This window comes from Papio anubis, chromosome 8 (assembly GCF_008728515.1).
Source record: "Papio anubis isolate 15944 chromosome 8, Panubis1.0, whole genome shotgun sequence".
NCBI classification, from domain to species: domain Eukaryota; kingdom Metazoa; phylum Chordata; class Mammalia; order Primates; family Cercopithecidae; genus Papio; species Papio anubis.
Window position 1 is genome coordinate 23,977,051 of NC_044983.1, and position 12,731 is coordinate 23,989,781.

Here is a 12,731-nt window from a genome sequence, read left to right on the forward strand (position 1 = left end):
TTTGCCAGTGAGAAGACTAAGACTGGGGAGGACGAGGGCTTACTTATGGTTACTTGGCTAGTGAAGAAAGTGGAGGAATCATGCACTGAGCCCTGCTTTCTGGCTTGAACAAAAGAGTGTACAGCATTGCAATTTGTTGATGCAAAAAACTCAGGTTGGAAGGTTTTGGGGGAGAATTCAAAAGTTTATGTTGGACATGTTAAATTGAGCTTTCTGGGAAACACCCAAGTCAGCAGCTGTCTGAACCTCAGAAGAAGAAATATAAATTTGAGAGATGTCAGCATATAAATGAGTATTAAAAACTAGGCTCAGGGTGACAGTATAAATTAGCACAACCTCTCTAGAGAGGGGCAACCATATACTTCATCCAAACCAGACACTTTTAAGAGCAAAAGGTGTTGTTATTGATAACTACATTGAGACAATGTCTTTGGCAAATTAGAGCAATTGGACATTCTCTTTATAGATGGTAATCTGGCAAGACCTGAAAGTTACAAATGCATTCACCCACTTCTGGGAATTTATCTTACAAATATACTCATATGTTCAAAATGACACATTTATTAAATGTTAGTAGAAAAATAGAAACAACTTAAATGTCAATAGGTAGAGGGAAGTCAAGTAAAATATTTACATTAAATATATAATATATATTAAAATATAAATATTAAAATTTATAACACACATATAAACTACCTCTGGGAAAAAACACAAGAAATTGGTAATATTGATTGCCTCCAAAGAAGGAAATTAGTTGGCTGTGGGACAGTTGTCAGGAGGAAATTTTTCATTTTACCCTTTTGACTATTTTGAATCTTTAATCATGTTAAAATATTACCTCTTCAAGAAAAAAATAAACCATTCATTTAAAATTGAAAATCAATTAAAAAAAAGTCAAGCTAAACCTTGGCAATCCATAGAAAAAAATGTGTTATGGGACTTGCAGTATTTTGTACTTCTTACAAAGTAAGAACTACAAATGCATTACTTTATGCAGACATAGTCTCCACTTTCATGTATGGTAACCAAGATGCCTACTCCCAGATGAACAGAGTGACACTAAATGAAAGATGGCAAAATATCGTCAACCAGCAGTCCCATTTAATACCCGGGAAAGGGGTATCTTAGCATCCAGATGGATAGTGACAACCAGCAAAGAGGTTCCATAGACAATTCTAACCAGCAGAAACTAGAAGGGGAGAGATTCCTTCCTGCTCATGGATGAGTGACCAGGAAATGACCACATGGGTCTATAAAAATGTTCTGCAAACACGGAGATTAAGGACATAGAGCCCAAGAGTCATTGAAAGAGCACGTCACGTTGAAAGAAGGATTTTCTAAATAAAAACAAATTTTATATGGTATCTGCATTATAATCTCAAAACTTCATAAAAAGTTGGTCTCAATGAAATAATATATAAATAATTTAGAAAAAAATCCTACTAAAGGATTATGCTGAAATTAAATAAAAAGAGTGACATGTAAGTATAAGAAGAAACATACACACACACACACCCCCCAAACTGCAAATTGAAAATCAAAATTAAAAGCAATAAAAGGTTTCAGCCAGGATGGAATGACTGGCACTAGGCTAGTCCTCCCTCCTTTAACAAGAAAACTAGACAAAAATGTATGAAATATCTCTTTTTTAGACATTGGAAACAAGCAGAGAAGGACTATCACAACGAGAGAAAGGAAACAAATGGCAAGCCCACAATTGCTATGGCTTTCTGTCTAGAGGCACTTTTTAGTGCAGGATGGAGGAATTCAAGCAGAACATAGCAAGTTGATGAGGAAACAGATTGATGTTTAGATGGTCTAAGGCGGCTAAGAGTTGTGAGAGACTATTGGACACAAGTTGGAGAAAGAGAGAGACAGAGACAGAGACACAGAGAGATATATCCAGAAACCTGTATCAGGGCTTTTTTGAGTCTGATGCTGAATATTAAGCCACACATATATAGGGTGCAAGTCCATGAGGCCACACAAAAATCTACTACTGGAGAGCTGTAAAGATGAACAATTGGCAGAGTTCACAAAGACCTTGAGAGAGATTCAAGTACTAGCCAGTCAAAGTGGAGAAGCATTGAACACCTGAACATTCAGTAAAGATGCCATAAAGGTCACATCCTAGTGATAGGAGTAAGTAAACTCTAGAATCAAGACTATTCTAGATTTTCCCTTATAGAGCTTAAGGAAATCCACAAAGGATTACACTGATCAGCAAGTCATTTAACTGCCTTTCAAAACAAAAATCAATACTCTAAAGAAAGACAACAAAATCCAAACACTTGGCAATGTTATGTTCAAGGCATCCAGGATCCAATAAAAAATTACTAGACATACACAGAAGCAGGACTATATGATCGATAACCAGGAACAAGATCAGTCAGCAGAAAGAGATCACAAATTATAGAGATAATGGTATTGGCAAAAAAAAACTCACAACCCTTTAAAACAGCTATTCTGAATATGTTCAAGGATTTCGAGGAAATCATGAGCAAATAGGGAAAGGAAGATGTTAAAAGGATCAATTTTAGAACTTGAAAACGTGTGATCTGAAATGAAAACATTAACTGAGCTCAGTATCATATACACAGTACAAGAAAGTATCAATGACCTTGAAGACAGAGCAACAGAAACTCTTCAAACTGAAGCATAGAAAAAACTGAAAAAAGTGGACAGAGCTAAGTGACTTGTAGGACACCATCAAATGATCATGTAATTAGAGTCTCTGAAAACTGCACAACAGTACTGAGAAAGTTTTTAAAGTGTCTAAGTTAGGGATATTCAATGTTTATTTATCAGAAGGCTCAATATTATTAAGATGCTCATCTTCTCAAATTATTCTATAGATTCAACACAATCCAATCTCAGAAGGTGTTTTGATAGAATTGATGAGCTAATTCTAAAATGTGTATATAAATGCAAAGTTTTAAAGTAGCCAAACCTAATTTTGAAAAAGGACAAAGTTGGAAGACTGATTTCAAGACTCACTATAAAGCTCACTAAGACCAGTGTGGTATTGTCACGAAGGTACATATATAGATAATTGAAAAAAAAGAAAAAAAGAAATAGGCCCACACCAAATATATTCTCAATTGATTTTGAAAAATGTGCCAAGGTAACTCAGTGAGAAAAGAATATTCTTTTTAATAAGCTGTGCTGGAAAAATGAATATCTTTATTAAGAAAAAAGAAAAAAGGAGGAAGGGAAGGAGGAGAAGTAGTTACACCCTTATTTCAATCCAAACAAAAAAAATCACTTGAAATCATAATTTAAACATAAAATCTAAAACTTCAAAAGTTCTAGAATAAAATGAAAAAGTCATTATACCATTGGATACATTTGATAATTAGGATACATTTGATTATTTTCAATGTCATTCCTGGCTTTTAAAAAAAATTTTAAACATTGTGGTACAAAAATATTTCTTAGGATGCATAAAGTACTATTCACACAATTTAAAAGATTGATAAATAAGACTTTACCAAAATTTGAAACATCACCTCTTCCAAAGATATTTCAAATAGAAATGCATGGAAAAAAAATGACCCTAGACCTAAACCTCATGTCTTTCATAAAAATTAACTCAAAATGGATCACAGATTTAAAGACAAACATAAAACTTTACAAGTTTTAGAGGAAAACTTAGGAGAAAATCTTCAGGATCTAGGGTTAGGTGAAGGGTTCTTGATACCAAAAGTATAATCTTTAAAAGGGGAAATGGATAAATTAACCTGATTGAAATTTAAAAATTTGTTCTGCTAAAGATCCTGTTAAAAGGATGAAAAGACAAGCTACCCACTGGAAGGAAATATTGCAAACCACATACCCAACAAAGAACTACTATTTTGAGTATATACAGAACTCTCAAAACTCAAAAGTAAAAAAAACAAAAAAACAACCAAATCCAAAACTCCAATTAGAAAATGAGCTAAGGCTGGGCGCGGTGGCTCACGCCTGTAATCCCAGCACTTTGGGAGGCGGAGGCGGGCAGATCACAAGGTTAGGAGATGGAGACCATCTTGGCTAACACAGTGAAACTCCCTCTGTAGTAATCTGTAGTAAAAATACAAAGCCGGGCGCGGTGGCGGGCGCCTGTAAGTCCCAGCTACTTGTGAGGCTGAGGCAGGAGAATGGTGTGAACCCGGGAGGCGGAGCTTGCAGTGAGCCAAGATCGTGCCACTGCACTCCAGCCTGGGTGACAGAGGGAGACTCCTTCTCCAAAAAAAAAAAAAAGAAAAGAAAAAAAGAAAATGAGCTAAAGACATGAAGAGATATTTCACTGAAGATGGTATTTAGATGGGAAATAAGCACCTGAAAAGATATTCAACCTCACTAGCAATTGGGGAAATGCAAATTAGAACCAAAATGACTATCACTACATACCAATCACAATGACTAAATTTAAAACAGTGACAAGACCAAATGCTGGCAAGGATGTGAAGAAATGGGACCACTCACACATTGCTAGTGAGAAGTATAAATTGGTACCAAATTACTAAAAACCTAACAAAAAAGCATGATATTCATAAATTAGACCATAAGACCAAAACAACAGGAACCATATCTAATTCTATGCTATTCAATTTTAAAATTTCAATTTATGCAGAACAGTTTAAAGTGATAATATTGACACAGGTAAAGTAAAAATTCTTAATTATTCAATAAAAATGGGTAAAAAGGAAACCGCTGTCAGTAAATTATCTCCAAAAGGGCTTATAGCCCGGAAGTTTTTATGAGCAAGCTTTACATTTTTTTCAAGAAAAATGATTCTCTCCTGTTACGTAAGCTTGAAAATAACAAAATTATTCCAATTTATCTTATGATTCTGCAGGTCTCTCAAGAACACAAGCTTGGTACTTCAAAAAATGAAAAATATAAACCAATCTTACTTTTGACTAGCAAATCAAATCTAGCAGCTTATTTAAACAAATAATACAGCATAATCAGGAATGTAAAAATAGCTTGATGATGAAAAAATCTATTGATATAATTCATCATCTCTATAAAATCAAGGGAGAATGAATCATGATTCTTACTAGATGCCAAAATACGTTTGATAACTTTCAATATCATTCCTGACTTTTAATTTAAAAAAATCTAAAAAGGCACCTCCTAGCCACAAAGAATAGAAGAGTTCCTTAACCAAATAAAGAATATTTATGTCAAATTGGCCAATATCATGTTGAATGGGGAAACCTGGGTATTAAAGTCAGACCTCACCATGTGAGTTTGCCATCGTTATTACTACTTGTTAATATTTTCCTGGCATTCTTAGTCAACAATAACTCAACAAAAAGAAACATGAAGTATAAATATTGGAAAGAAGAGAAAAATTGTTATTTGCCTCAGATGACAAAGACAATATCTTTGATGAGTTTGAATTTTTGGAAACCAAACTCTCCTTATTTTCTGCTTTTGCCTGGTCTTATTTCATCCCTGAGGCAATGAGACACCACCTATTATTTGCTTGAAGGAGGGAGAGAAGGAAAAGGGAGGTGCGTTAGGAAGAAAGAAAACAAAAACTAGAAAGAGCTCAAAAATATTATATTGTACCTATATACAATATGTGTATATATATAAATATACATAATATATGCACAGACACATGCGCACACAAATCTGCAGAAAAGACATTAAAATGTTAACAATGGCCAGGTGCAGTGGTTCATGCCTGTAATCCCAGCACTTTGGGAGGCCCAGGTAGGAGGATCACTTGAGGTCAGGAGTTCAAGACCAGCCTGACAAACATGGCGAAACTTGGTCTCTACTAAAAATACAACAATTAGCTGGGCATGGTGGCGGGCACCTGTAATCCCAGCTACTCAGGAGGCTGAGGCAGGAGAATCACTTGAACCTGGGAGGCATAGGCTGTAGTGAGCCAAGATTACGCCACTACACTCCAGCCTGGGCAACAGAGCAAGACTCTATCTAAAAAAAAAAAAAAAGGGGGGGGGCCAGTTTCCTTTGGGGAAGACCCCTATTCCCCATTCTTCATGTCCCCCACATTAAGGGGCTTCCATGGAGAAATAGGACTTTCATCTTATGTCACCTGCAGCTTATGCCTCTACCAACCATGCAGCACAATTTGCCCAGGACAGTTAATGCTTTTTGTCACATTGTATTTATTCGTCTCTTCCCTTTTCACTCTCCAAAGTCTTCAAGTCTCCTAGTTTAAGGAATGCATTGATGTGGTCACCCCACTCATGGCAGCTTTGTTCATGAGAAAAAATGGCTGTTTTTAGGTAGTTTTAAACAAACGTGGACTTTAGCAAACTCTAACTGCTAGAGTGAGCAAATAGGCTACTGGGGTCTTAGTTAAACCCACTTCATGATGGCTACTGTAAGATTTGCCTGGAACTAACTAGGCACAGTGTGGCATTGTTGTCTTTAGGCATCAATAGGCAGAAGTGTGCTTGCAGCGATGTGGATCTTAGCCAGGACTGCAGCCAAGAGTGTAAATGGCGTGGACAGCGCATGATCTACAGAGCATAGAGATGTCATGCCTGCCTTGGGCCAGCAGGGTGGGCTCAGGTGTCCTGGTGCCGTTCCCCTTCCTGTTGCTTTGTATCTTGTCTGGAGGGGTGAAAAATGTGGTTGGATTCACATGGCTTGTTTGCACATTCAAGAATTCACCCCAAATTTGGCTCTCGGTTTGTTAAATATGTCAGCACTGACCGAAATTTTAGATTTCAGGACCCAAATTGTGGCTTACCCCGTAGATCCTTCTCCTTCCTTCAAATATTGCAGGCCCTCTGACAATACTCATTACTGGATTCTGAAAACAATCTGCTCAAAAACCTGTTCTTATATCTAGGGATTTCTTGTGGTTCTGAATTGCGTGGAATATGAGGCTGAGGCTATAATAATCTGAAGTGTCCTATTAACTCTTTGAACTCTTTAAAAAATGTGGCTCATGGGAGGCCAATGTCTAAAAGAGGAGCCATTTGTGTTGGACTTGACGTTCTTTGGAATTTTAATTGTACATTAAGGAAATTTAACTTTGGGCTTTAATTCTTTGGAACCTAAACTTTGGACTTTCCTTAGAAGAAGATTTGATTTTTGGACTTCAAGATCTCACTTGGAATTTCCAGACGAAAGGGAATTTGTATTCAAATTTGGTCTCCTCTGTGTTGCTGGAATTCAATTATTGAGTATTTTATATTGTTATTTAATTACATCACAGAACCTCAAAAAAAAAAAAACATTAGACAATGTAGCAGAACATTTTGGCGGCAGGGAGGGAGAAAAAGACTAGGGAGTGAATTTGCCCTTGCGTTAGTTAAATTAATATACTCTTTGGATCCATCCAGAGTCTTCTGAGAGTAATTTCTCAACTGTCCGCCTTCAATCCCAGAAGGATTCTCCAAAGGAACTGTGGCTAGTGTCATGGGACTAGCCTCAGAAACATGGGAGTGGCACTGTTAGGACAGAGAGCTCCCCCAGAGAAAATAGCCACAACCCTGGGTGACCATAAGCTTAACGGTTAAACCCAGTGGGCTAGGAGAACAAAGAACTGGGATACTTTAAGAGAAATCAGTTTTTATCCTTTCCATTTGCTTTCATGAGTAACACTCCTGCCTCCTTGGATTCTACCCCTCACATCCCCAAGAGAAGGAGGGAGTTGTAGCCTTTGGCATATATGATCTGTTGGGTAGAGTTCATCAATCGAGAGACTGTCAACGTGAGGGATTTGCTCTCATCCCTCTTGTCTTGTATTCTTAGTTAATGCATCTGCTGTGGTCCCAAACTTGCATTTGGATGGGCCGCCCCAGGGTCTACACTAGTGTGTGTCGTGTGTGCCTGTGGGGAGTGGGTTGGGCAGGGAATGTTAACAGGCTCATAACAGCCATGCTCCCCAATAATGTGTATTAGTAATAAAGTCAGCATTTTCCTCTTCACTTGCCTGATTCCTGTTCTATCCTGTGGGGGTTCTGAATTTGGGCAATAATAGGCATATTAGTTTGTTTACTCTATAGAGCCCCTAATAACACTCATCTTTAAAGTCTGAATAATAAGCCCCACCGCTACTCCCATCATACACAACTGTATTGAAAGGTTAAGCAGATAATGGATGTAAAAGTATTTTATAAATTGCGTATCATTCCATAGTTTGGTCAATTCTTGTTGTTACTTTTATTAGTTCTAAGATAACCATCACCTACTTTGCCAATGAGAATTTACAATGACACTGCTCACTGCAGTGTATTCATAGTGTGAATAGCTCCCAAGTCTTGACTTCCTGTTCTGCGCTGGGAACTCAAGATAATTTCTCACTCTGTGCGTTTCTTGCTTTATTGACAACATCACAACTTTTCTCAGAATGTTGGGAAGAATATGAAGTTCCTGGGAGGACATTGAAATGGAGGCCAACAGGAGGCCCTGGGTGCTGTCATTTTTAACCATTTTCCATAAATCAAAAAAAGGGGTCACTTTTGTTATGGCTATTGCCTTATTCAAGGAGAGTTGTAGGCAGGGGCTACTCCTAATCTGTGTTCTTCTTCAAGGTTGGACGGGGGCATAGGGTTACCCACTTTCTCTCTTCCAAGTTGATATCTCTGTGTGTCAACTTGCCATTAGCTATTCTGTTGACACCCCCGTGCAGCCACAGCTGCCTGTGAACCCTATCCCCCAAGCAGAGATAATGAGACAGTGCTACGTATATAACCTGGTCTGATTAGAGTCTCGGATCTTTGCACCTCAACAGCTGTGTGTTGTCACCAATGGAAATTTTTAACTCGTCTGCCAATTCCCTGGTTGCCCAAATAAGTGGCTGAAAGAGTGGCTGCTGTTCCATCGTTTATTAGAACGGAATTTAGGTTCTGATAAACCCTAATGCTGAAAATTAGCTCCGAGGAAACTGCGACTGCGGTTCTTGGTCTCTGGCTGATAGGAACAAGTTAGAATGTATTCAGGTGGGTTTTTTTATCCTGTAGCCAGTTCAGCACTCAAATTACTTCTGAGCTATTTTTAAAAACGTAATAGGACCAATACTTAGGAGAGCCAGATGCAGTGTGAGGAGGATCAGAAAGCATCTATTACGGGCTCGACATTCGCTCTCCCACAAAGCCTCGGATGATATTGGAAAAGCTCTTCCTGGTCTTCCCGGAGGCTTAACCACGTCGCTGGAATCCTCGGGGTGCTCGCAAAACTTGCCGTGGATGGAGAAGCCGTTTTAGCTCGTGGAGTGATGTTGGAATTAGCCTTTTGACATCGGCAAAGTCACGGGCGTCATTGGCTTTTCAGACAGTTACACTGAGATGTCGTCCCTGGGACTATAGGTGCGCAATCCACCCTTTCAAAATGTTGGCGCCTGAGCCTTCTTTCTGAGGTCTCCAAAGAAAGAGGCTTCACATTTTTGGTAGCGTGTTCAAGTGTCTCACACCCGTCTCAGAAAAAGACAGCTATTTTTCAAGTGCATTCTGGAATTTTTCTTCTTGTTCTGCTATCGTGGAGCGTGAAACCTCTTTTCATCTCCACTTTCTTCTGATTCCTCATGCAGGATTCTCGGAGGTTGTCATTGGTTCCACTCCCTTGGCTTTTTCCTTTTCATACTAAAATGAGCAACGGACCGAGCAGAATACACTGTGTTCCCTGCTGGGGAGCAGAAAGGAAGAGGAGGAGGCCACTGAGGGAGGATGGACGATGCAGCCCCTGGCCTCATTGGAACGTGCCACCTAATGAATAATTTCTTCCATTTTTTTCCCCCAGCAGGAGAAGTTGGTTTTTTTCTCCCCAGAGCTGTTGCTCATTTTGGCCATGTCCTTCCCAAACCTTTCCAAGTTCTCTCAATTCTTTCTTCATTTCCAAAGCTCAGCTTGAATGTAGCACAGAAAAACAATAATCTTATTTTAAAAGATTTTTAAATTCAAAAACTATAACGTCTTGCTTATAGTATTTTTAAATTACAGTAGGAAACAAGAGTATTGGTGGCAGGGCTAGATTCTGGCCTGTCACCACCCGGCTCTGGGACTTTTGCCTGCGTCCCTCACCTGTCTTAGCCTCAGTTGCTGGTAAAACATGGATAGCAACAGCCAATTATGGGCTTGGTAGGAGCATTAGAGGCTAAGTGTGGGAGGCTCCTTGCACTTACTGATTTCTTTTTTTTAAATAGAAAATTAAAAATATCTGAATCCTATTGTCTTTTTATGAATTAAAATGCACTAGCCCATGGTTTTCATAAACAGCGGTAGTGTACACAGTGCTGCATCTGTTAATTTCTAGCCCTTCCTAGGCAGGGCTGAGTCTGTCCTTCCAGCTCCCACAGCCCCTGGCTCATGCCTGTTCCCCGGGAGGGGTCATCTTGTAGCCGTATGTTGATAAACCTGCCTCTTCCATGCATAGTGAGGCTCTCCAAGCAATGTCGAGCCGTCCACTCATCTGTGCACTTGTGTGCTGGCCTTGCCGCTTATGAAGTGCATTCATATGGCTGTAGAGAGTAGTATAATAAGATAATGGAAACAAGAAAGGGGGAGGGGGTGGAGGGGGGAGAATGATGAGAAATTGATTAGTGAGTGCAATGTACATTATTCTGATGATAGATACCCCCAAAGCCCTGTCTTGATCACTACGAAATCTATGCATGCAACACAATTGCACTTGTACCCCATACATTTGTACAAATTAAAAAATAAAGCATGTTCACAGGCACTGTGACATTATTATCTCATTTCAGTCTTACAGCAATGCCATGAGCTACTTCCTTAGGCCCATTTTACAGATGATAGAATGAGCTCAGAAAAACCAAGTCATTGTTCCATGGTCAAAAGGCCCATGAACTAAGTCACTTGAATGTGAATCTCAGCTTTTTTTTTTTTTTAAGGTGAATTTTGTGTTTCTGTCACCTCTCAGCCCCCCTGTCCCAGGGTTCTCTGTTTCCTACATCTGGCACTATCTCTTTTACACACACAAACTCAGCACCCTCCTCTGTAGCCAGGAGCTTAAATCATCCCCAGGTAGGCCTGAGATGCAAGAGGGAAGGCCAGGTGAGGACAGAGTGAAGGGGCGGCTGTCTGCAAGTCAAGGAGAGAGGCCTCAGAAGAAACTAACTCTACTGACACTTTGATCTTGGACTTCCAGGCACCAGAACCGTGAGAAAATAAATTTCCGTAGTTTTAGCTTCAAAAAAACCCATCATCTCCAGGTAACCTGGAAGCTCCAGTAATCCTTGGGTTTGTGAATTCCTGGAGTGCCATTCACATTGCCGCCAGCTCTGATGGAGGAATCAGGGTACAAGACCATGACCTGCCCAGAGAGTGCCAGGTTGGCCCTGGGAACCTGGCCAGCCTCTCTTCTTGGCTAACTCTGGGCACCAGAACCTTGTCTGAAATAATTCTGTGGTAGCTATAGAAACATCTTGAGTGGTCTTATACTCCCGAACATCATGTAGACGAGAAAAGTATAGCTAAGAATGGCTGAAGCCACTCAGTGGAGCAGACTCCTGGTCCATGGCCATGAATAAATCCTTATGGTGGCCCTGACATGACATCACGCTTTCTCTTCCCCACGGCTCTCAGCAAGTGCACATAACAAGCTGGTCTTCATGCTCACCTGGACCATAGCTTTTTTGTACATTCACCTGTTCTCCACTATGTGTGTATGTTGTCCTCCTTGTCTATCCTGGGATATACCTGGGTGCTTTTCCTAAGCCTTTGCTGATGGATGGACTTGCTCAAGGTTCCGTGTGAGCAGAAGCTTCCTGCCTGAGTTCTTAGAGAAGCATGGTTGACACCCCTGTGCTCAGAAATTCTTTCTCCTGACTCATCTCTCAGAGGGAAACAGTTCTTTCTGTTGACTCTTGACCCTATAGTTTTACACATTGGTTGACCCTGGAAGCTTGTGTTCTCTGACCAGCTGTGCTTGTGCTATAGGGAGAGGACAGATGCTCTGTGTCCCACTCCTTTAGGACAAAACATTGGTTCCAAGATAAATTGATTCCCGAGTGCTTGCAAGCAAGGATACTACAACATTGTCTCTATCAGCACTCTTTCTGCTGATAGAAGACTGGATTTTCACTATTTTCCTACTTTATCTCCAGTGATGTATGGGCTCACTATGTGTCCAGGAAGCAGTTTGTTGCCGGCATCTTCACCTGAAGTAGAGGAGGAACAGGATGCCCCCAGAGTCCTTGAGGGTGGGCCTGCATCCACTGGGGGCAGGGTGTTCCTTTCCATCCCCCGATCTTTGGGCAGCCTAAGGACACCAGGGCAGGGGCAGGAGGAAGAGGAACCATGGAGGCAACATAAGCCACATCTGTACTGAGCCTCAGACAGTTTCCTCTTTGGCTTTGTCTTTCTGTGTCTCTTAAAGATAACACTTAATAAGGTAGAATCGACGTATAATAATCTGCACCTACGTAAAGTGCACACTTTGGTAAGTCTGGGCCGTGTAAACACCCATGATACCATCACCACAATCAAGATCGGGAATATGTTCTTCACCCTCAAAAGTTTCCCCAGTCCCACTATAGATCAGTTTGCAGTTTCTAGAATTTTATATAAATAGAATCATACAGTATCTAGTGTTTTAAAAATTATTGATATGTAATTTATATACAATAAATTTCACTTGTTTTAAGTATATACATAAAGACTCTCCAGAGAAACAATGAATTTGTGTGTGTGTGTGTGTGTGTGTGTGTGTAGAAAGGGAAGAAAATATTCAATTTTGTAAAGGAATTAGCTCACAAAATTGTGGGGTCTGAAATTTGTAGGGCAGGCCAGCAG